We start from the raw sequence: 23,265 nt of genomic DNA, 5'->3' as shown, positions 1-23,265 counted from the left end.
AAAAAAAAAGTGGCTCAAGGTGTGTTGAGGGGTAGCTAATCTGCATTACGTGGTCCTGAATAAGTTTGTATTACTCAAGATCACGTAATGCAAGGGTCAGGAGTATGCTTTCCTGTGGGTGAAGATATTAATTTATTATTATTATGTTTTCCAACCAAAAATAAGTTTAGATAGCAAATGGAATAAGATGGCTCCTTGTCCCAAAAGGGTTCACAATTTTTTAAAAAAATCATCATCTTAAAAACACACAAGGGAAGACACCAACAACAGCTAGTGTGTTGGGTTGAATAACCAGCGTGGTGTAGTGGTTAGAGTGCTGGACTAGGACTGGGGAGACCTGAGTTCAAATCCCCATTCAACCATGATACTTGATGGCTGACTCTGGGCCAGTCACTTCTCTCTCAGCCTAACCTACTTCACAGGGTTGTTGTGAAAGAGAAACTTAAGTATGTAGTACACCACTCTGGGCTTCTTGGAGGAACAGCGGGATATAAATGTAATAATAATAATAATAATAATAATAATAATAAGAGCAATTCCCTGTTCACTCCCTCTGGAGCATTTCCAGGGGTGAAGCAGGCTGTATTGTGGGTTTACTGCGGGGCTTTACTGATAGTTTGAATTTGCCCCCCAAAAATGACCAAAAAATTGGATTTTTTTTTACCCTGGACATAAATCAGACTACACATGCAAAGAAAAAACCCCAAATTGTGTCTGGAATGCTCCTGGATAGCTCACAGGGACTTCAGAGTAAATCTGGCTGATATGTGAACGCACTCCCTCCATTCCGGAAGAGACACGAACTAAAAGCCAGTCTGGAAATGCTCCTGCTAAGTGTAAGAGAGCCACTGCTTTAGAAGGTGCCTCTTTGCCCAGTTAGCAAGGCCCAGGTAGTGTATTTGTGAGTCCTAGATGCTGGGGACAAGCAACATGGCCTTCACTTTTGTGACTTGCTTGTGAGTTCCTGGAGGCACTTGTTTATCTGTTTTTGGAAACATAATGCTGGACAAGATGGACCTTGGACTGGACTCATCACGGCATATTTTACACTTTTACAGCATATTTATAGCTGAGCTGGAATTTATAAAGCCAACAACTGCTATAAAATAAGAAACTGAGCTGCTCTTTGAGACGTTTGTTTGAATCCCACAAACTCACTAGGGAGTCTTAGGGGCAAATTAGACTAGATGAAGGACATCCATGATGATTCGATTTCCCATCTCTCTTTGAATGTTTGTAAAAAGCTCCCATGGGGACCCATCAGGGCCAACACACTGAGCGGACTTTGTTTGGTTTTTTGGTAATGCTTTCCTCTGTGCAGTTTTCTTTATGAAAACCACCCCCTCAAAAGTTATTTCCCCCGTAAGGAAAGCATATATGTCCCTGTTTGTTTGTGTCAGAGGTGCATCCAGGGGCGTAGCAAGGTTGGAGTGGGCCCAGAGACAAGATTTTAAAATGCCCCCCCCGTGTGTGTATCTTCCATGTGCCACAATAGAACATCATCCTAAATTATTTTAAAAAAGATTTTGTAAATTGTGGACGATGCAAGTCAATTTAATGGTACTAGAGAAAGATGCTCTTCTGGTAGCTCCAGGTCATAACACTCACATCAATTTCGGAGGATGGATACAAGTGAAGGAAGCACGGGCGGGTGCGCAGCTGGGGGCGTAAGTCATGTGACTTGCCTCTGGGGGGCCCCCCCAAGGCAGTGGGCCCCCAGACAACTGTCTCCCCTTGAAATCTGTGTAAATCTGGGTGGAATTTAGCAGCCAGGTGGAGGAGTCAAAATCCAGGGGCTACCTCAAATTCCGGGGGACATGGCAAACCTACCCTCAGAGAGCAAATAGCGCCTGGTAGAGGGAGGGGTTGCATGATTTTCATTGGAAAAGAGGCAAGAGCTACAGTGCCAGTCTCAATCTGAGTTCTCCCCCTCAATTGCTTTTTGAGAAAATTTAAGGGACAAGAGATCTGATGGATCTCTGCCTGCTCAATCTAGCCTCGCTTTTAAGTAATCCCCTTTCTCTCAGTCTCAGCGCCCCCATCCGCAGCACATCTGCAACATGGTGATTATACAGACCTATCTTTGAGGGTGTTGTAAGAATGACAGCAAGATAATGTACGAGAACCTATATAAATGCTAAGTATTATTATCATTATAAATCCTATGGAGTCTTCAGCAACAAGGGATCTTGTTGTGCTATATGAGCACTATGATGTAAGGGATAAAGAGCAGCCTGAAATAAGACATTTGGCAACCTGGGTAAGAATTGCACAAGCAGGACTGTTGCAGTTCTTACCGTATTTTGACCAGTAACCGTATCCATGGGTTAACAATTTATAGAGGAAGAAAGACCATTTTTATGTTTTGTGAGGGAGAGAATAGTGCTCTCCAAAATTGTAGGAAATCTGCAAAAGCCTGAAAAATGCTTCTTTGAAACTGCTCTTTTAAGGGGTGGGAAGCTTCCCCTCTCCTCAATTCAACCTAAAAGTTATTTTGTGAAGGCTTATTAACTTTAATTGTGTAGACTTGTTAAAAATAATAATAAAAAAATAAATAAACTCAGCCTTAGCAAGCAGCCTGAGATCATTCCCTCCTTGCCACCTGTAATATTGTTAATGCCCAGGCCTGTAGTGCCTTGGTCGTCAACACTTGCAATATGAAACTTGGTAGTAAGTGTTTGTCATTCTTCTTATTTTGTTCTTCTTCCTGCTCTCTCCTTTGCTGTCTCTTAATGAAAGAACTTATTGGGAGGAAATTGTGGTGGTGCTTCTGACAAGGCAGCTGACTTTTGTAGATCACAGCCCCCCAATTTAAGACCAATGTTGTCAACTGGTGGTAGATTGAGGTGAGACCAGGAGTGGACTTCCATTTTGCTTTGAGAAAGGAAAGAAGATTCTAGTGGACCAGAAAGTGGGAGTTGGGAATGGGAAACATATTACTTTCATTTTTATATCAGCTGTATGGGCAAATAATACAGTTCAAATATTTTTTTAGCCACCCTTTTGTAAACATAGTCAATGCTGTAGAAAAAGATTGGTTGTTTCTTCCATTGTGTTGACCCCAAAGACCAGCTGGATTCTGCAGTCTGAAATACGAACATTAAGCAAATTTACTTCCCCTACCCCTTTTCATTTTGCACAATTTATTCTCCTTCTACATACAGTATGTGTCTGACAAGTAAAGAGGTGAGGCTCTGAAGCTGTGCCCCTGATAATTTGAAATCTAAGTTCACTCCTGGCTTCTGAGGCATTTCCCACATTCTTTGAGTCTAGATCTGCATCCATAACGGCTAAACATTTATTTATAGATTTATATACTGCCCTTCTGAAATGGCTCAGGGCAGTTGTTTTAAAAAGAAAACATGCTTGTTTTAAAAAGAAAAGTGATATTCAGGAAGCAGAATTCTTCATTCTGTGCCATATTCTGTGGGGTTTTCTCCTCTACAATAACACAGCCTTTCCACAACAGATACTTCAAAAGGAGATTAGAAGAAGGCCATGTATCATCCAATCACCCACTTAAAAACAATTTATAAGAGTAAATGCCTGACAAAACAGCTTCATCGAAATGCTCATGCGTGAAACACAGATTATAATCTATATATTCATAATCGTGGGTTTAGCATCAATGTGTGGTAGTAAATTAGTGTAGTCAGATGATTGGGCATGGAAGGGAGAAGCTGCTGTTTAGATATCTATTTAGGATTGATTCTCAACAGTGCATTTTTTTTAATGTGGGAGAGCCTCCTTGTGCAACTCAGATTTTTGAGGGAGGATGACATGTTTGAAACACCCCATACACCTCCAAATTCTGCCCCATGCTATGCCTTACCACTCAGAGAAGTCTAGATATTTTAATGTGGCATGGGATGATTTTAAGAAAATAGAGCTCCCCTTCCACACACATATGGATCAAATTATCAGGTATTATCTTTGTGTGAAGTGACTGGATCATGTAAAAAAAAACTTTTGAATTTGCTCTTGGCTTTGAAGCTCCTTCAAAATTAGCCTTGCCAAACCTTGGAAGGATCCCAGGCCACCAGATGTTAGATGTTGGTCATTAAAATGTTGGGATGTTGCTGTCATGGAAAAAGATAACAGGTTTTAGTAAAGACTAAAAAAAAGGAAAGACACTAAAATTCAGACAGAACTGTTAAGATAAATGGTGGTTATCATTTACTGAGCACAATACAGAAAGGAATTAGTTTTTCAAAACTGTTGTGGAAAGAATGCTTGGATTACTGTGAAGGTTGAATGTGCTGAGGTTATGCTGTATTAATAATTTGTGTTTGTCAAATCAATAATTAGCCTGGATATGCCTCGCTTGTTTAATGGCTACTTCCTTCCTTAAGTCACATACATAGAAGCCAGCTTAAATGTGTCCAGGCTAAAATTGCTAATTTATTAACATTAGCAATTGCTAATTGATTAGCAATTATAGTCAAAGAGATATTTTCTCCCATAGCAAACACAAGATCAAAACATCTTACTGGAGGCTGTGACAACAGGAAGTAGCTTCTGATATAATAGCAACAGGAGGATGATCTAATTGGAGGGCAGGCTTTATGGCCCTTTAATAGAGGTCCCTTCAGATGTAGGCTGCTTGCTCAGAAAGAGCACTGCAACTATTCACAGAGTAGCAGTATATACTGGGAATGTACTAAGGCAGAGAAGGATTGCCAGGTCCAGATGGTGGAAAAAAATCGATATCCATCACCAGTGGAAATAGAGGATGCTTTTCGCCCCCCAAATCTCCACTTTGCATAAACTTTGCATATGTTTATCGGTATTATATATGCATATTTTGATAAAAAAATTGGGTGATTTGAGAATAAATATAGCTCACCACTGTGAAGCTGATGAACAGGTGAGCTGTATGTATGTCTGCTCAGTCTGCAATCTAGGTGCAGAGTTCTTAAGGCCCCTGCTTCTTAACCACACAATCCTCTTCCCCCATAGGTCACCCAGCCTGCTCTCCCCAGCCAGGCCAGCAACTGCACCTCGTGCAGCTAGCTGAGCCGGCCTCTTTGCAGGCTGGTGCAGGGGTGCATGTACCGTCTCCCACTTGCTTGCTGTTCTCTACGAGTACAAACATTTATATACCACTTTTCAACAGAAGGTTTCACAGTGGTTTTCAAAGAAAAATAAATAAGAAGTTGCTCCCCTGTCCCCAAAGGGCACACAATCTAAAAAGAAATGCAAGGTAACACCGCCATTGAAGGGATCGGTGTTCAGCATCAGCCACTAAAGGGATGTTGTGCTGGGGCTGGATAGGACCAGTTGCTCTCCTCATGATAAACAGACAAAATTAACCGCTTTAAAAGACGCCTTTTTACTCATATAGCAGGAGCAACTGCTAACTGAGTAAACTGAGTAAGCAGTTTAACTGAATTAACTGCTAACTGCTAACAGTTAGCAACTGCTAACTGAGTAACTTCTCACTGCCGCGACCATGGCCGCCATATTAAGGAAGCCAGCTGCACCTGCTGGGCCCACCCATCCGTGCTCCTGCATCACGTGGCTCTGCAGCCTGCCACTGATGGATTGGATTGGATGGATGCTCAGTAGCAGGGGGGTGCAAGCCGGCTGCTTGGCTGGCTCGGTTCAAATCTGGACCGGATTTGAACTGACTCTGCCCGGTCCAGGATCGGGCTCAGTCAAACTGGGTCCAGTTTGGCCATTGAGCTTGCTGAGCCAGCTCGTGGGCCTGCTCACGAGATATGATTGTAAAGGGGGTTCTCTAGAAGGGGGAATGGCGAAAGAAGAACGGTGAAAGAAGGGGGCACGGTGAAAGGGGATTATTTACATTTTGTTTCATGCCAGTGGCAACATTGGAGGCGGTGGCAGGGGCTGCTCCAACCCCCTCCGCTGGCCTCCCAAATGACAGGCCAGTTCAGGCCTCTATCTGTATACAGAGACCCAAACTAGGTCTCAGCCAGCCCGGCCTGTCATTTGGGAAGCTGGGGGAGGGGGTTGGAGGACCCCCCCCACCTCCAAGGTCGCTGCTGCTGTGGCTGCCGCCATGGCTGCCTCTGCCCTCGGGAAACGATTGAACCGCTTTTGTGGGCGTTTGAAACAATACAGAAACTTGCAAAATCTGTGTACCCAAAGCGAAAGTGAGATGAACGTGCACAGAGATTTCCTTTTTCAACCCAGCTTTGAAGAAAACATCTCATCTCTTCAGCTTAACTAGATTATGTCTTGAGTTAACCATAAACCTTGTTTCAAGGGATGAAGCTGAGGGGAATGAAAGAAAAATGAAGCAACTAGCAAAAGCATATGTGTTTGGATTTTTTTTGTTTTTTTAAAATAGTACAAATACAAATCAGCTTCTTCAGAAATGTAATCTGATTGCGTGTGGAACAAAGTGAGTGAGCTGACCTGCAACTTCTTGCAATCTTAGAGCCTTTTAAACTTAGAGACCAGGTACAAATATTGGTGTTCATTATGTCAACATCCATCATTTCTGCTTCCCAAAAATATGATCTATGGTTGCCATCCTGGGAGTAAATCCCATTACCATGAAGAAACATTTATAGGATCAGACTGCACATGCCTCATACCTTTTAGTGGGTGCTTAGGGCCAAACTACATGTGAAATCAAACATGCTATTAACAGACAGACTTAAATGAGGAAAGGGTTCATTTGTGTCAAAATGCAGCCATGGGGGGGCTCTGATCAGAATTGTGGCATGTGGCAGTTAACCCTGTGCCCTTTTTGGCTGAATATTGTCCCCAGAACAGCAAAATAGCTATCTAGATGCTTTGGGGGATTTGGGGCACAAAAACAATGCAGGGGGAAGTGTTAGTTTGCACACACACACACACACACACACACACATGCCACATGACACAGTACTGAGCCAGATTGGGGTCCCGTGGCTATTGACATAAAACAATGACTTTCAGTCCACTTCCTCATTTATTTTTTTAGAATCTGTTCATGTTGCGTGTAATGTCATGTATAGTTTGGCCCTCAAACTTTACAAAAACTATCCAGTGGGGTTTGTTGGTTGCTTCACATCCCTGTGCTGTGAAGTTTAACCAGGACAAAGTCTCTTTGTGCCTGGTTTCTTGCCAAAGAACCACGAAAATGTGAGAGTATTAAACATAGTTTAGTAGAGATCTTGAACTCCTTCAAAGAACGATAACATCCGCACCGTTTTTAGTTGGGAGCCACAATCATGAAAGAGGCTGGTAATGGATTTATGTTTGTGGCAGACATGCATCCTGCTTCTCAGCCCCACTTCCGCTTCTGTTTCTAATGGCTGCACAAGCCCCGAGCCCCCACCATGAAAGGAAATGCCATTTATGCAGACAAAACCATCTGCGGATTGATATTTCTGTTCTTGAAAAACTTCACAATTCTATCATCAGTGTTGACTCAGTCCAAAAAAGCAAACATGAACAAGGGGATTAAATACGTTTGTTCTCTATATGGCAAATGGAAAGTGGGGACAAAACCCCGATGAAACCTAGAATTTCTTGTTCTAGATTTCCTCAGCTCCCCAAATAAGAGTAGCGAGATCTTTGGGCTGAAGAATCCTCTGCTTGGGGTTTAGTCCCAAGACAGCTAATGCAGTATAGCTTAGAAGTAGACAAGTTGAATACTAGTTTTCCTCCCCCATCTATGAATATAGGAATAAGAAAATGCCTTTCCTCATAGGGTTCTTGTTTCAGAGATAAGTAAGATTGTTTAGCTCTTTTCTGAAGATATGGTTAATATGTAACTCTTTGTGCCTGCCTATGGCAGTGAAGCATGCACTGGTGTCCACACGCCTGCCAGCTGCTCAGAAACAAAGCTGTAAGCAACAAAATCAGTTTGTAGACATGAGTAAAGTCGGTGCAAAATGGCAGCCTCTGAGCCCTGAACCAAAAGATGCCTGGGCTATGAAGAACAGAAGCGGTGAGGCAGACATCCAGCACTTTGAAGAGTTAGAACAAGGAAGTGAGTTAGGGTGCAATAGAGGTGGTTCCTGTATACACACACACACACACACACACACACACACACAAGCACCTTTTTTTTTTTTTTTAAAGGAAGCTAGTTTCGGATGCCATTGTGGCTGAAAGGTGGTCTATAAAGATATGAAGGGTTGTTTCACACGATTAAAAGAATATCCAGTAACTGTACCTAGATTCCTGTGGAGCACATAATCCCAAATTCTGGTCGTGTGAATCCAGGAGAAGTTGACAATCTCAAGTTGGAACTGTGCCAGCCCGACATCTACCTGAAATCATGAATCTTAGATCCGCACTCTGGCTATTGATCCTGGGTAGCTATCAGGCTGGCGTCATGCGGACTTGGTTGTGTTTTTTCTTGGATTCACATGACCAGAAATCAGGAATGCACAGGCCGTAGGAATCTAGGATTTAATGGTTACTAGAGATGCTTTGAATCGTGTGAACCAGCCCTAGGTAAATAAACTGTTCACTGTTCAACTTCTGTGAGAAATAATGGTTACCGGGTTAGAAATAAAGCTTGATAGAAGCACTGTGCAAGGATAAACTGTGTAGGGAAGGCTAAGGACTGCTGAGGCACCTGACAAAATTTTAAAGCAACAAATGCCATAAAATAATAAACATTTAAAAATAGAACTTGAGTATCAAAACCGTAAGTAATAAAACAGATGCAGTCGGCGGCAGCAGCAGCAGCAGCAGCAATAAAATTACATTCTGTTAAATGCATGAGAGAATAAAAAGGTCTTCAGCCATTACTCAAAAGCAGTAAATGACTCCTATGGTTCACCACAGGAGCAGTGATGACCGGAGCCTCCATTTGAAAAATGGAGGCATCTGCATCGGGGATTGCAGAATGACATTAGGACTACAGAAGAATTTCACAGAACCACTTTTTTATTCAAAGAAGAAAAAGGACAGAAAAAACATATTTTTGCTGATACTGTAGAAGCAAAATGTTGTAGGTGTTTTTTTGTTGTTGTTTTTTAAGGTAGGAAACCTTAGCAGGAGGTTGTACCACCTTTCAGTGGGTGGTTGCAGAGGCGATCTCAACTCTTACTACTTTCCATGTATTATAGAACATATATTGAATGTAGATTCCAGGACTCTAGATGTGAGTCAGCTGCACTGCATGACCTTTACATGAATACTGAATATACCTCCTACCAGTGCCTTACTTGTCCCATGTGCTGTAGAGCATTGGTCTGTGTAGAATCCAGAGGAGAGAGAGTTGTGGTATTCAAGGACAAGGCAGTGAAGCGGAATCAGGAATATTAATGGTTTAATGAGAAAGAAACATTGGTAGACTTGCTGTGAAGGGTTCTTTTTCAGGGTATGGGGAGGGCATCCTACACGTGATGGGTTATCCGCCTCTGCAGGCTCCGAGACAGGGCCAGTCAGATTTCAGGTCGCTTATCCATGCAGCTGTCATTCCAACCCCAGTTCTGGGACTGTAGAGCATAGTAAAACACAAAGAAAAGGAGAGAAGATCTTGGCCAGAAAAAGAGAATGACAATTAATACAGCAGAAGTAAGTAAAAGACAAGTGATGGCAAAAACTGCAACCCTGGGAGTTGCCCCGCCTCCCTAAGACCCCCCTTCATACATCCGTGGGTTGGCTGGATGCCCTCCCCATACCCTGAAAAAGAACCCTTCACATCTAAGTCTACCCATGTTTCTTTTTTCATGGTACGGGGAGGGCATCCTACATGTGACGGGACGTACCCAAGCAATCTAAGAAGAGTGGGAAGCCGACGGTTAGGCTGATGCTGCAAGACTGTCTGTCCCACGGCCGCTTGAACCACATGAAAGGACGGAATCTTGTAGTGTCTAACAAAGGGGGACACTAACATCCATGTCACTGCCTTACAGATCTCCAAAGGCGCACAAGCTGAAAAAGCCACCAAAGTGCAAGCACTTCACATAGAAGGGCTGTGATACCCCGGGGAATGGTCAACTGGAGGGACTCATAATGTAAAACTATGGTCGCCCTAATCCATCGACCCAGGGATACCTTGGATACTTTAGCTCCCAAAGAGGAGGGCTGAAAAGAAATGAAGAGAGAATCGGTCTTATGAAAAGGCTTAGAATGATTAATGTACACTCTGAGTGCTCTGCGCATATCTAAGATGTGCCAAGCCTGCTCATTAGGATGAGTAGGCCTAGGACAGAAGGAAGGCAATACAAGTTCTTGGCCCCTATGGAAAACCGAAATAACCTTAGGCAAAAAAGTGGGGTCCAACTTTAATACAACAGAGTCCTTTTGAAAAATACACAACTCATCGCAAACCAACAGGGTAGCCAACTCAGACACCCTCCTTGCCGACGTGATGGCTACCAAAAACAGGACCTTGAAAGACAAAATTCTCAAGGGGACTGAACGAAGGGGCTCAAAGGGAGCCTTAGTGAGGATGTTCAAAACTTTAAGTCTCAGGAGGGAAACCTATGAATGAGGGATGGAGCCAGATTGTTCGCTCCCCTCAGGAATTGACAAATATGACGGTTTAAGGCAGATGAACCTGGAACAGCTATGTCCAGCACAGAAGACAAGGTTGATGTCTGTTGTCTCAACGTGCTTGGGCAAAGGCCCATCTTGATACCCAACTGAAGGAACCCCAGGACCTCTGGAACTCCCGCTGAGGCCGGCAGAATGCTGTGCTTTTGCCCCCAGGTACAAAAAGCTGACCAGGTAAGCTGATAGGTGTGTGAGGTAGATGACCTTCTTGAAGCCAGGATCGTGTCCTGTACCTGTCATTAATATCCCCTGGCCTCTACTGTCTTGCGCTCAACTTCCATGTGTGAAGTTGTAACCAGGCCGGGTCCGAGTGAAACAGGGGCCCTTGCAATAACAAATCCCTTCTTAGAGGAAGAGGCCATGGAAGTTGAAGTGACAGAAACAGCAGGCCTGAAAACCAAGGTCTGCGAGGCCAATAGGGTGCTATCAAGATGACATCTGCTTTTTCTGACAAGAGCTTTCTCAGTACGGACCTGCGAATTGAGACTGGGGGAAAGGCGTAGAGCAACCCGGTTGGCCAAGGAGATATGAGGGCAGTCACCTGTTCCACCTGGTGACTCAGATATCTGGTGAAGAACCTTGACAGCTTGGTATTGAGCTGAGATGCAAACAGGTCCAACTCCGGGAGACGCCACCTCTGCACTATCTGTTCAAAAACTGCCAGATGTAGAGATCATTCCGCCAGGTCTATCCACTGGCGACTCAGCCAGTCCACCTGTAAGTTTGCCACACCACTCAGATAGTCTGCTGACAGGTTCAGGTGGCATTCTGCCCAGGAAAAAAGGAAGTTCAACTCCTTCATTTGTGCCCATGATCTCATGCTCCCTTGATGGTTTACATGAGCCTTGGCGGTCAGTCACGTTGTCGGTCCTTATCAGAACATGCCTCCCCCATCAGCAGATCTTGGAAATGAAGAAGAATCAGGCAAATGGCCTTCAGCTCGAGCCAATTGATGTTGTTTTCTAGGTCCTCCTGGTTCCACAGCCCCTTTGTGTGAGACAGTGGGGCCCCCAGCCGAAGAGACTTGCATCCGTAGTCACCACAGTCTTCTGAGGCATGTCCAGAGGGAGCCCTTTCCCTAAAGCCGGAGACAGTCACCAATGGAAAGAGATCCTGACCTTGTGCAGCAGGCGGACATTCATTTGACTTTTCTCCATGAGGCTAGTTGCTAAGGAAGTAAAAACCATTGCAGAGGTCTGGAATGCCACCTGACCCAAAGTGTGCATTCCAGGCAGGCGATCATCAACCCGATGAGTTGCTTCAGAGACATGAGAGAGCCTCATTTTCTGGACATACATGGCCTGATGGAGTTGTCAATCTTCTGTTGATGCTCCGGCGGCAGAGAGATAGTGGCCGCCCTCATATTGAATGGGACACCTAGATGCTGGAGTAGACACAATGGCTGCAGGTGGCTTTTCATATGGTTGATGACAAAACCGTGTTCCCCGAGTATCCGGACTGTCTGGTGTACATCTTTTGTCACCTGATGGTAAGAAGGAGAGCACATCAGCAGATCATTGAAATACGAGTAAGTGTGACTCCCCCGCCGTCAAATGTGTGTGTGATTACCGCCACCATCAGCTTTGTGACAACCCAAGGTGCTGAGGACAGCCTGAACGGAAGAGCCCTGAATTGGAACTGTCTCTGGTTGTAAGTGACCCTCAGGTATTGTCGAGAAACAGGGTGGACTGGCACATGTAAATACGCCTCTGAGAGGTTGATGAATGATAGAAAGGTTTTTAATGAAAAAACTTGGCTGAGCTGGTAGTCGTGTGGGTGGCCGATCTGGCTGCCCAGGGGCTCTGCCCCTGCCCCTGAACTGTGCAGGCGCGCCTGTGCAGTTGGAAAGCAACGCCGGGCCAGACGGCAGGCCTCGGCGTTGTTCTGCTGCACTTGGCGATCCTCCGCCGCCGCACTCGGCGATCTGCCGCCGCCCGCCACCACCGCACGATCCAGGGGGGGTTGGGGGGCATGCCACTTTTTGGCGCCCCCCCGTGACCCACCAGAGTGGCGCCCAGGGCACGTGCCCTGCCTGCCCCCCCTATCGTTACGCCCCTGTGTGTGATTAATATTGACTCAAGTTATTAGAAACAGGTTTTCTAAATATCCTGTCACTTGGTTTTCTGCAACCAGTAAACATTTTACTTCAGGTAGGAAAGCTTCTGTAAACTGAAAGGGCTTGGTTGTGTACCTGTCACTTTTGTGACCAAAGCAAGGCTGTTTGTTTTATCTGCAGGTTCTGAATCTGCAAATTGCACAACAGCAGAATTGCCTGCTCCCCCTGCATCAGCCATTTTATTATGTTGGCACACGAGAGTTAAGTAATACAGTGTAAAATGGCTTGGGCCCACCTGAGAGGGCCCAGAGAAAGATCTGAAGGGACATTACTGCTGCAACTAAGTTGGTCTAGTTTTGTAAGCTGCTTGGACTAAAGATTGTCTGGGAACTTGTCTGGGATTTGGAACACACTCCCTGCTGAAATAAGAGCCGCCTCATTGCTTACAACTTTTAAGAAGGCAGTCAAGACACATTTGTTCACCCAGGCTTTTAATTAGCTACTGTTTTCATAGTTTGATATTTTTTTTATAGTTTTAATGTTTTAAATTTTAAATTGTTGTGATGTTTTAACTTTTTATTTGTTTTTATTGTTCTGTTGTAAACTGCCCAGAGACTTGTGTTTTGGGCGGTATACAAATAGGTTAAATAAATACATACATACATACTAGCTGGGCAAGGTGCAGAACATCTGCGACTCTAGTTCTCCCCCTTCTTTCCCCCTTCCCTCGGTTTTCCCTGTTCTCAGCCACCCCCACACCATTTCCTCCCCCCAACTGCCCGCTGCCACCATTTTCTTTCCCCACCCAGCCACCACCACCATCTTCTACCCCTGCTCCCCGCCATTTTCTTTCCCCCTCTCGCACGCATGCCTGTCCACTGGCACCGGCGCTTTCCTCTCCCCCTGCAGGCAGCTTGCTTGCGAACTCTCGTGAGAGCTGCCACACATGGGATTAACAACAGGTACGCCTTAGAGAAATATATAGAGAGATAGATAAACTGTATGTAGGGTTGTCAACAGCAGTTCAGTATGTGTTTTAACCACTTTCAAGTTAAACTAGTAACAACTTAAGAGTGCTTCTCCTCTGCTTATTGATATAACCATTATATCAATAAGCAGAGGATTATTGATTAGACTGGGTGTGATTTAATTTTGTTTTCTACAACGAGAAGCCAGTAATAAGTTTCACACATGAGCACTATCTAGTATTATCACTTGCATGGTTTTCATGATTCTGATACCTGGAGAATGGTAAGTTAGCCAGTCATAGATGGCCGTTAATGTTAATATCCCCAATACAGGACTGTTGGTAAACTTAGCTATAGCCCACCAGAACCACAGAATACTCTGATGTGGGGGAGAAGGGAAAGGAGTTGAAATGTATACAGCAGCAGGCTCCTTTAAAGGCACAGAGGGAGAACTTGGAATTAGTAGTGGTAGTAGTAGTGGTAAGTGAATCAGCAGCATGCTCTGAACGATAATCTCATCTATTATATTGAAAGAGCTAATTATATTTTCCCTTGTATACTGATCATGATCCAGGCGATAATGAAGAAAATGGGGAGGGGTGGAGCTGGGGCCCCTGGGTTCTTTTAAACCATCCACTCAATTGCAGCTACACTCCTGGACTGCACAGAACCTGTGTTCATTTTAAAAGTGAGCCTGGATACAGGCCCTTCAAATGCATGGTACAGATAGGAAGTGTACTTCTGTGCCTGCGTTCAGCATTACATGTGAGTGACTGTACCTGTGTACAGATCTGTACCTGTGTACACTGGACACTCATTGTACGAGCGTTGAACATAACATGAATAGGCCTAGTGTCTCACAGAGAATGCTGGGTCGCCTCTGATATACAAAAATGAGTGAAACCTGTAGCTCTTTAGAGGCACACAGGGTGGTTTTGGGGTTTTACATAAAGTGCCAAAAAGAGGAAATGCAAGTGATTCAGTCATGCTCTTTTTACAGTTCTGATGGGACATCCAAGCTGGAGAGATGCATACCTCCACTGTGGGGAGATACATGAGCAAGACACTTATCTAGAAGTTGGGAGATGCACACATCACTATTTTGGATCTTGCATCAGAAGCATGGAAAGAGAGTACATGTATCATTTCTCCTGCAGCTTCTTTGCAATACTTCCTCTAAGATCTGAAGCCACTCCCTTCTCCTCCAGTGATTTGCTGACAAAGTAGCAAAAGGATGTGGCTGAAGGACGTTGGAATTCCATAGACAGTGGTTTTGATTCTGACATTAAAACGCCTTGTGACGAACTATTGGTGCTAGGGCATCTTAATCCACTTTTGTTTGACTCACTATAGCAGTGCTATCATGTCAGATGTCAACATTAGATTTACCTTGTATTCTATTCTAACTACCCACATCAACATTGGCTCCTAATGTAAAGTGTGCCTCGAGTCAGTGACGACTCCTGGCAACCACAGAGCCCTGTGGTTGTCCTCCTTGGTAGAATATAGGAGAGGTTTACCATTGCTTCTTCCTGCGCAGTATGAGATGATGCCTTTCAGCATCTTCCTATATTGCTGCTGCCTGATATAGGTGTTTCCCATAGTCTGGGATACATACCAGCGGGAATTCGAACTGGCAACCTCTGGCTTGGTAGTCAAGCCATTTCCCAGCTGTGCCATTAGGTGGCTGCTGACACTGGCTCCTACTTCTCCATTAATTTACTAGAAAGGATGGCAGGAAACATTCCATAAACTTATGTGAAAAAGGTTCACAAACTGTATCAGGTTTGTATGTCATTTAACTTTTGGTATTCTTGGGTTTCTGTTTTTATATCTTTGGCACTTTTACTTTACTAACATAAACATCAAATGTGGGTTAGGCAAACAAGAGTAGTCTCAAGGTTGAAAAATAAGATTAGATGTTCCTTGCGACTTTAGGAAATAAAAAGAAAACATGTCTAGTAATTTCTTTGTCAGAGCAGCAATGAACCGGCAGGAATTCTACTTTCCTTTTAACACCACAGTCCTATGGTGAAGAGAGTACAGAGCAGAAAATTTGCTTATATAACCAAACTGCAGTGCTCAAAAGTTCATTTTCAAGTCAGTATTTGCAATCCAGGAGCCTTCCATGTATTCTGATATCCAAGTCATGTGTTAAGGCAAAGTAAACAAGCCTGATCTCTTGTGGCCACATCCAAGTGAACATAAACAAATTGTTCTAGTAAGAACTAATCTGCTTATTTTCTTTCCACTATCCCTACTAGTGGACTAAATTTAGACCAAATTGGTTAGGCAATTAACCAGTTAGCCCACTTGCTCCTCAAACATTCATGTATTCGCCACCTTGAATTGGGGTGAATGACATCATCACAAACTATGCATTTGAGATGTCCCTAAGTGTCACTAGAACTGTACCAAATTTGATCCAGATCGGTTCCTACTTGCACCTCCAATGTTCATGTGTCCGCCATCTTGAATAATGATGAATGACATCACTATGGTGGATGATATCATTACAAATGATGCCCTTGAGCCATCCCTATGTGTCCCTGCAACTGTACCAAATTTGGTTCAAATTAGTTAGACAGTTCACAAGTTAGCCCATTTACACCTCAAATGTTGACATGTCTGCCATCTTGAATCAAGGTGGATGACATCATCACAAACTATGACATTGAAGCATCCCTATGTGTCCCTACAGCTGTAGCAAATTTGGTTCAAATTGGTCCGGCGGTCCACAAATTAGCCCACTTGCACCTCAAAGGTTTATGCATCTGCCACCTTTCATTGGGGTAGATGACATGGTCACAAACTATGCCATTGAGGTGTCCCTATATGTCCCTACAACTCTACCCAATTTGGTTCATATTGGTCCATACATTGTGAAGTTGATAGTGGGTGGGAGGGATGGGGAAACACACATGGAATGCTTGGTGATCTCTAGTGATGTGCCCGGACCGATCCGGAGGCCATTCTACAGGCCTCCGGACCGGTCCGGACACGGGGCGGTTCGGTTCGGAAGGATTGGGGTGGGGGTTCCATTAAGGGCAGGGGAGAGTTTACTTACCCCTCCCGCACTTTCCCAACTCCGGCGCCGTATTTACTGTAGAAATCGGGCGGCAGGATACCTCCCTGCTGCCCCTTTCCCTGCTTGGCTGCAGGGAAGATGGTGGGGGGCGCAGACTTTTGCAGAGCTACCTAGGAGCAGCAGAGCAGGCTTTTGTGGGGCAAGCAGAAGAAGCAGCGCGCGGTGTGTGCGCGTAGGGTGGGTTTGTGTGTGGGCGCACAGAGAGAGCTTTGACCACTCCTTCTCCTCCTGCGCGCCTTCTCCCGACAGAAGATCTCTCGGCACTCACACGGAGTTCAGCGAGAGATCTCCTGTCAGGGGAAGCCGCGCAGGAGGAGAAGGAGTGGTCACAATGCTTTGGCGGCGGGATCGGGGGCCGGAGGAGGGGAGGCGGCCAAAGCACTTTGGAGAGCCGTTGAAAGGAGGAAGAAGCTCTCTCTGTGCACCTCCGGACTGGGGATGTGCACGGGGCTCCGTGCACTCCCGGGAGGGTGGGGAAATTTCTTTAAGGGGCGGAGAGGCCCTGCCTACCTGCCAGCCCCCGCCCTGGCGCTTTTGCAAATTGCGAGCATGTGAGGCTGCAGTGTGCTTTGAGCACGCATGTCGGCCATTTGCATCATGATGCTGACCGGGACTTTAGGGAGGCACACTGCAGCCCCGCATGCCCGCTTTTTGTGAGAGCGCCGGCGGGGAGAAAGTGGTAGGGCAGGGCCTGACAGGTAGGCAGCGCCTCCCCTGCCCCATAAGGAAACCTCCCCTCCAGTTGAGACATTGTGAGAAGATAAAATGGCAGCCAGAAGACCTCCACTGTTGCTGGAGAAGGTAAATACTCCCCACTTCCAAATGTGTAATAATGAAAGGGTTCTGCCACTCATTGTGAAGGCCATCTGTACTCATTCAGTGCATCAAATGAAATTTGTGATGAATGAAAATGGAATGAAATGGGCCTCACTGATTCAATATCTCAGTACACACAGCCCAAGTAGGGGGCTGTAAACAAATTTCAAAGCCAGTGGCAGCTATGTTAGAGTAATTCTTCACATCAATTAAGTGACTGCTCATTTAGACCTGAGTCAAATTTTTTACTTAGGTTAAGGTTAAGATACCAAGGGAAATTCTGCACAGGAAATTCCCATTCTCTGTTAAATAAATGACAAATGAAATGTACTGACGGAGGTGCATGAAGTAGTAAAAGAGAGAATGCCAGTTCAATATCTTTACAAACAGTGTAAATAAAGTGACCCCAAGTCTTTGAGTGCCTGAAGTGAGGTGCCTTGACCTGTCCCCTGAGGGTTTTAAAGGGAGCTTGTGGTGATGAGAGGCAACTGCCAGCAGAGGAGCTCCTGATCCAAATTCTGCAGGCTGTATTTTATTTTATTTTTTATTTTTTACATTTATATCCTGCACTTCCTCCAAGGAGCCCAGAACAGTGTACCTGGTTATGCGTATCCTCACAACAACCCTGTGAGGTAGGTTAGGCTGAGAGATACATGACTGGCCCAGAGTCATCCAGTGAATTTCATGGCTGAATGGGGATTTGAACTCAGGTCTCCTGGGTCCTGGTCCAACAGTCTAAGCCTTCCCAGTGTGCCAATTCCCCCCCTCCCCTACCGCCCTCCTCTCATCTTACATATTAGGCCCATTCTCATGCTATGTTCAACACGTGTAGAATGAATGAACAGTGTGCATAGGTACAGATCTGTACGTAGGTACAGTCATTCACCCCCAGCACAGCACCCCTCCAGTGACTGTTGCTGGTGTCTATCTTATGTTTCTTTTTAGATTGTGAGCCTTTTGGGGACAGGGAGCCATCGTTTTTATTATTTTTCTATGTAAACCACTTTGGAAACTTTTTTTGAAAAGCAGAATATAAATAGTTGTTGTTGTTCACATGTTATGCTGAACGTAAGTACAGAAGTACACTTCCTATCTGTACCATGCGTTTGAAGGGCCTGTTTCCAGGTTTACTTTTAAAATGAACACAGTCATTCACACAAGCATGTCTACGGATGTACAGACATTTGTACACTTGTACAGCATGATGTCTGAATTGGGCTAATTTGGAGGCGGCTGCTGCTGCCCTTCCTCCTCCTCATAAGAACAGCCTTGCTGGATGAAGCCCAAGGCCAATCTAGTCCAGCATCCTGTTTCACACAGTGGCCCACCAGATGCCGCTGGAAGCCTACAGGCAGGAGTTGAGGACATGCCCTCTCTCCTGATGTTACTCCCCTGCAACTGGTACTCAGAAGCATCCTGCCTTTGAGGCTGGAGGTGGCCTATAGCCCTCTGACTAGTAGCCGTTGATAGACCTCTCCTCCTCCTCTTCATTCAAAAAGTCAGGGGGCAGAACATGGAGTGAAAGGAAGTATGTGGAGAGGACCTTCTGCTTCCTTCTGCTCTGTTCCTTGCCTTTCATGCAGTGGGTGAGCAGGATGAGAGGAAGAAGAGCAATGTGGTAGTGGTGACAGCGGCAACAGGAGTATTCCTGCTGTTGAAGGATAGGAGCGGTCACTCACTTACTAACAGGACAGCATGAGGAAGATAAATGGAGGAACCAAACTTCTACCTTTGCTTGAGGTGACTGCCTTACTATGCCTCATTAATTGTCTGGCCCTGAGTTGAAAGACGTGCTGACCTTGCCAGGCCTGAAGTTGCCTTATTTGGCAAATCTGGCTTGCTTATTTATTTATTTATTTATTTATTTATACGCTTATATCCCACTCTTCCTCCAAGGAGCCCAGAGCAGTATACCTGGTTATGCTTATCCTCACAAAAACCCTGTGAAGTTGGTTAGGCTGAGAGATATGTGACTGGCCCAGAACCACCCAGTGAGTTCCATGGATGATGTTGCATGGTGTTCTAGTTGTTTTGCAAAGCCCTGGTGCAACATAATCTTCTAAGAAATACAGCTTACTGATGTGTATTTATGCTTAGCTTAAAGCTCAACTGATAAATAGGACTACCTCCTTCCACACTTGGGCCTGTGTAGCACTGCTGAGGCAATCAGCTAGAGTCATGGTGGTTCTGTTCAGCATCTTAGCATTATGTCCTCATTACAATCCCTTCGTAGTAATTCCATGCAAAACCCCCACAAAGTTTGAACATTTGCTCATTTGTTATTTTATTAGTGAGCTTATGGCTTAGCTCAACAACAAAATTGTAAAATGACAGTAAAATGAAGTAAAATGATAGCTATTCAAATGGAGGGAAGGACCCACGTTGCGGGAAATATAGCAGAGGTGCAAGCACCTAGGGTTTTTATTTTATTTTTTTAATTTAATGCAGTTGCACACAAAGTAAAATGATAATTTTTTAAAAATTACATAATAATGTATTAGCTGCTGGAAGTAATGCTGAAAAGGAATGTTGAAAATGAATGGGCTGTGTTGCAATATCAGAGATGAAAGCCACCAAGGCAAGCCCAAATCCTTCTGCTCAGCTGTTTGGTAGGGAAGGGGAAGATGAGAGGGGTTGAATTTTGTCCCCCATTTGCTCTACCAATAACTGATCTGGGGATTTTTTTTAAGGGCTCTGCAGGTATGACCCAAGGTATTGTGGTGCCAAATGCTGCCTTGCCCCCACAACCCTGGGGTGGGGGAAGGAGAGGAGGGAGGGTTAGCAGCCGCCTCCTCTTCTATCCTTGTGCTTCTTCTTGCAAGGAGTGTGAGAAGAAGTGCTCTTTGCAAAGCATTGCAAGGGTCAAATTGGTTCTGAAGAGCTGCTTCGATGACAGTGGCGGTGGGCATCTTACTGCCCTGCTGGAACCCCAGTAATCTTCTTCCTGAGGCAACCATCTTGTGTTGCCTCATGAGAGGGCTGGCCATGGCTCCATGGGTGCAGGACAGGTGATGGTGATAGTGCAACCAGAACGGCAGGGCAAGCAATATAGAAAAGTGGGCCTTAGCCAGCCATGTTACCAACTGGCTCACAGACCACTCCTCCACACCAGGTGAGCAAATAAGTAAATATCCATATCTACCTGAAGAGAAAGCAACTCTGAATTTATGACAACCCCCTGTAAAATGCAGGTTATACCACTATGTAGCGATAGTTAAACTCTCTCGCTACAGGGAGACCCAGTTGCTATTTACTGAGGGGAAAACAAGCACACTAGCCCCAATGCTGCAAGTTAAATTTCGTTTGACCTTTCTCCCAGTCATATTAAAAATCAAAATGGAGATTCTTTTTTGCAACCATCTACAGAAAATATTTTTTGCCGTTCTTAGTTTTAATCTTAACTGAACTGAAACGGCTGTCTAACATGTGTGAAGCTCATTTGGCACCACCATCCTAATCACATTTCTTGGCTGTAAATCTCATTAGGTTCAGAGGGGACATTCTCCTATAATTTATTATGCTTAGGGTCCTATAATTTATTATGCTTAGGGTCTGTCTTGCTGGTTGTTTAGAAGAGGAGCAAAACATTTCCCAGATGTTTGCGTTAGGCTGCTGTTCAACCCACAGGGCCCTCACAGCAGCTTACAGCCTTACTAAAATATAACAAAAACAATTAATGAGGAATGTGCATGAAATGAGCTTGAAACAAAACACAGAAAGCCAAACCATATCGTTGAAACAGTGGTTGGCCTAGTTGTTTCAACGGAACAAACCTCAAAACGTTTCAAGTGTTCCAGCCATAGGGAGCAATGGGGAAATTCAAAACACCCCATTATTTCCCATAGGTAGCTCCTAGGGACACCAAAGTGGGTTGTGTGGTAGGGCATGATGAGTGCTACCTACCACCCAACCCACAAAAGTAATGGGCAAGCAGGTGGTTTTAAACAAATTTTTAACCTTTTCCCAAAGCCCCCATAGGATTGCAAGCCAATCAGAAGCCGGTGCCAGAAAAATAATCAGCAAGGGAAAAATAAGCCTCCAAAATGGCATGCAAAACGTCAAAATATTTCAAATCAAAATGGGGTTGTTTTGTTCCAAGCTCAAAACAGGCCCTTTATTTATTTATTTATTTAAAGGGCTTTTTGTTTTGAGCTCGAGGCACTCGAAATGGCCCATTTCAAGTCGAAATCTTTCAGTGTCAAAACATTTTGCACATCCTTACAGTTAACATAGGTGAAGACCGAGCAGTACAACAGTACAGATAGAAATTTGCACTTGCAGGACCTGACTAAAACCAGCACATCAGAGAGAAAGTCCACAGATCTAAAATGTCCATTAAGTCTTTACTAGCGTCTTAAATGTTAATCATGAAGGGAAGGGGCTAAGCAGGCCTTCTAAGAGAGTGATTCCAGAGTTTGAATACCACAACCAAAAAAGGCCCTATCCCACATACCCACCAGTTGTGCTTCAGATGGAAGTGAAACACTGGGGCTGTTCACATGACTGCACGTGCGCAGTCAGGCGGGGGAGGCAGGGTTCAGCCTACCTTCCTCCAAACGACCACTCACAGCCTGTGTGATGCACAAGTCATGTGCTCACATGACCACTGCTGACGAGAGCAGCACAGGTGAATTTCCACACTGCTCCCAGCAGCGCTGGTAAATAGAGGCAGGGACTCGTCCTGGCCACCGTGAATCCCACAATGCACTGTGCGACACGTGCAGTGCATTGTGGGATTCCCCCAAGAGACGGGTGCTCTAGGCGCCCATCTCTGTCTGTGGCCAGGCTAGTAATCGCCTGGCTCCCACACAAGATCGTGGCCTGGGTTAAGGGAGCACTCGCTCCCTTAACCTTGGCTAACAGCCAGACTAAGAAGCAAGGCTAGGCAGTGCTGCCCTTGCTGGGATTGGGTCTGATCCTGGAAGTTCTCACATGCAGTTTAACCCAGGCTGAGCATCCCTAGCCTGGGTTAGGCTACGCATGAGAACAGCCTCACTGTCTTATCCTGACTGCAAGTGGGAACCCACAAGGCAGCATCAGTAAGGGCACAGTCAGGCCAGCAGCAAGGCAATGTTAAACCAGGAAGCTCCAAATGAGCAACTGAATCCAGCGCTCTCTCTCTCTCGCTCTCTCTCTCTCTCTCTCAGCCCGCATTACAGCTCCCAGGCCCCATTCCCATGCTGCAAAGTGAAGATTTTTAAACAGGCAGCCCCTGAGGCTAGGCTGGAGCTCAGCTTTTTGTTGCCTCTCTGATAGCTAGTTTCTGCCTGAAGTGCTCCCTGTTTTTGTGTAGGGAGCTCAGCCCCTCAGGAAAGTCAGGCTCCCAGAAATGTCTTCAGGGGTCTAAGTGTAAGGGGTGTGGGTTCCAGGGGTGCTTGGCTATATCAATCCTGCTTGAGGTTGGATTCTGCACCTTTTGCAGCTACTTCTAGTGATCAGTGCTTGGATTATAGGAGAAAAATTGTTGAAATTTCGCAAGTCCTACCAAATAATGCACAAGTTCTAGCCAAATAATGCACCCCTGTAGTTTTCTAAAAATAAGAGCTAAGGGGGCTGGCAGAAAAGCAAGGGGACTCCCTTTGCTCCCTGCCCCACACCATAATTCAAAGCACTCAGCTTGGAGGCCAAACAAAAAAAGATTACAAATAATTTGTATCATACTGGGACTTGGGGCTCTGCCTTGCCCAACAGGGGAACGTTGGGAACAGGCTAGTAGTTATCCATAATGGTGGGGCATAAAGAGGGCTTCATCAGTAACACTTCTACCACTGCTCCTTTTGAAACTGTTGCATCTTGCCCTCCTGCAAGGAAGCATTTATCATCCCTGCACCCCAGATCAGCCCACCTCTGATGGCTTTAATCAG

General features: G+C 45.1%; 1 protein-coding gene across 4 annotated transcripts in view; it reads left to right on the top strand.

Annotated features, from left to right (window-relative positions):
* Positions 1 to 23,265, top strand: part of STAT6 (signal transducer and activator of transcription 6) — a 177,949-nt gene that overhangs the window by 69,247 nt on the left and 85,437 nt on the right. The window lies entirely within an intron of this gene.

The sequence above is a fragment of the Hemicordylus capensis genome, chromosome 2 (genome assembly GCF_027244095.1).
Source record: "Hemicordylus capensis ecotype Gifberg chromosome 2, rHemCap1.1.pri, whole genome shotgun sequence".
NCBI classification, from domain to species: Eukaryota; Metazoa; Chordata; class Lepidosauria; order Squamata; family Cordylidae; genus Hemicordylus; species Hemicordylus capensis.
The sequence above is the reverse complement of the archived record's forward strand: the minus strand, read 5'-3'. Positions and strand labels throughout refer to the sequence as shown.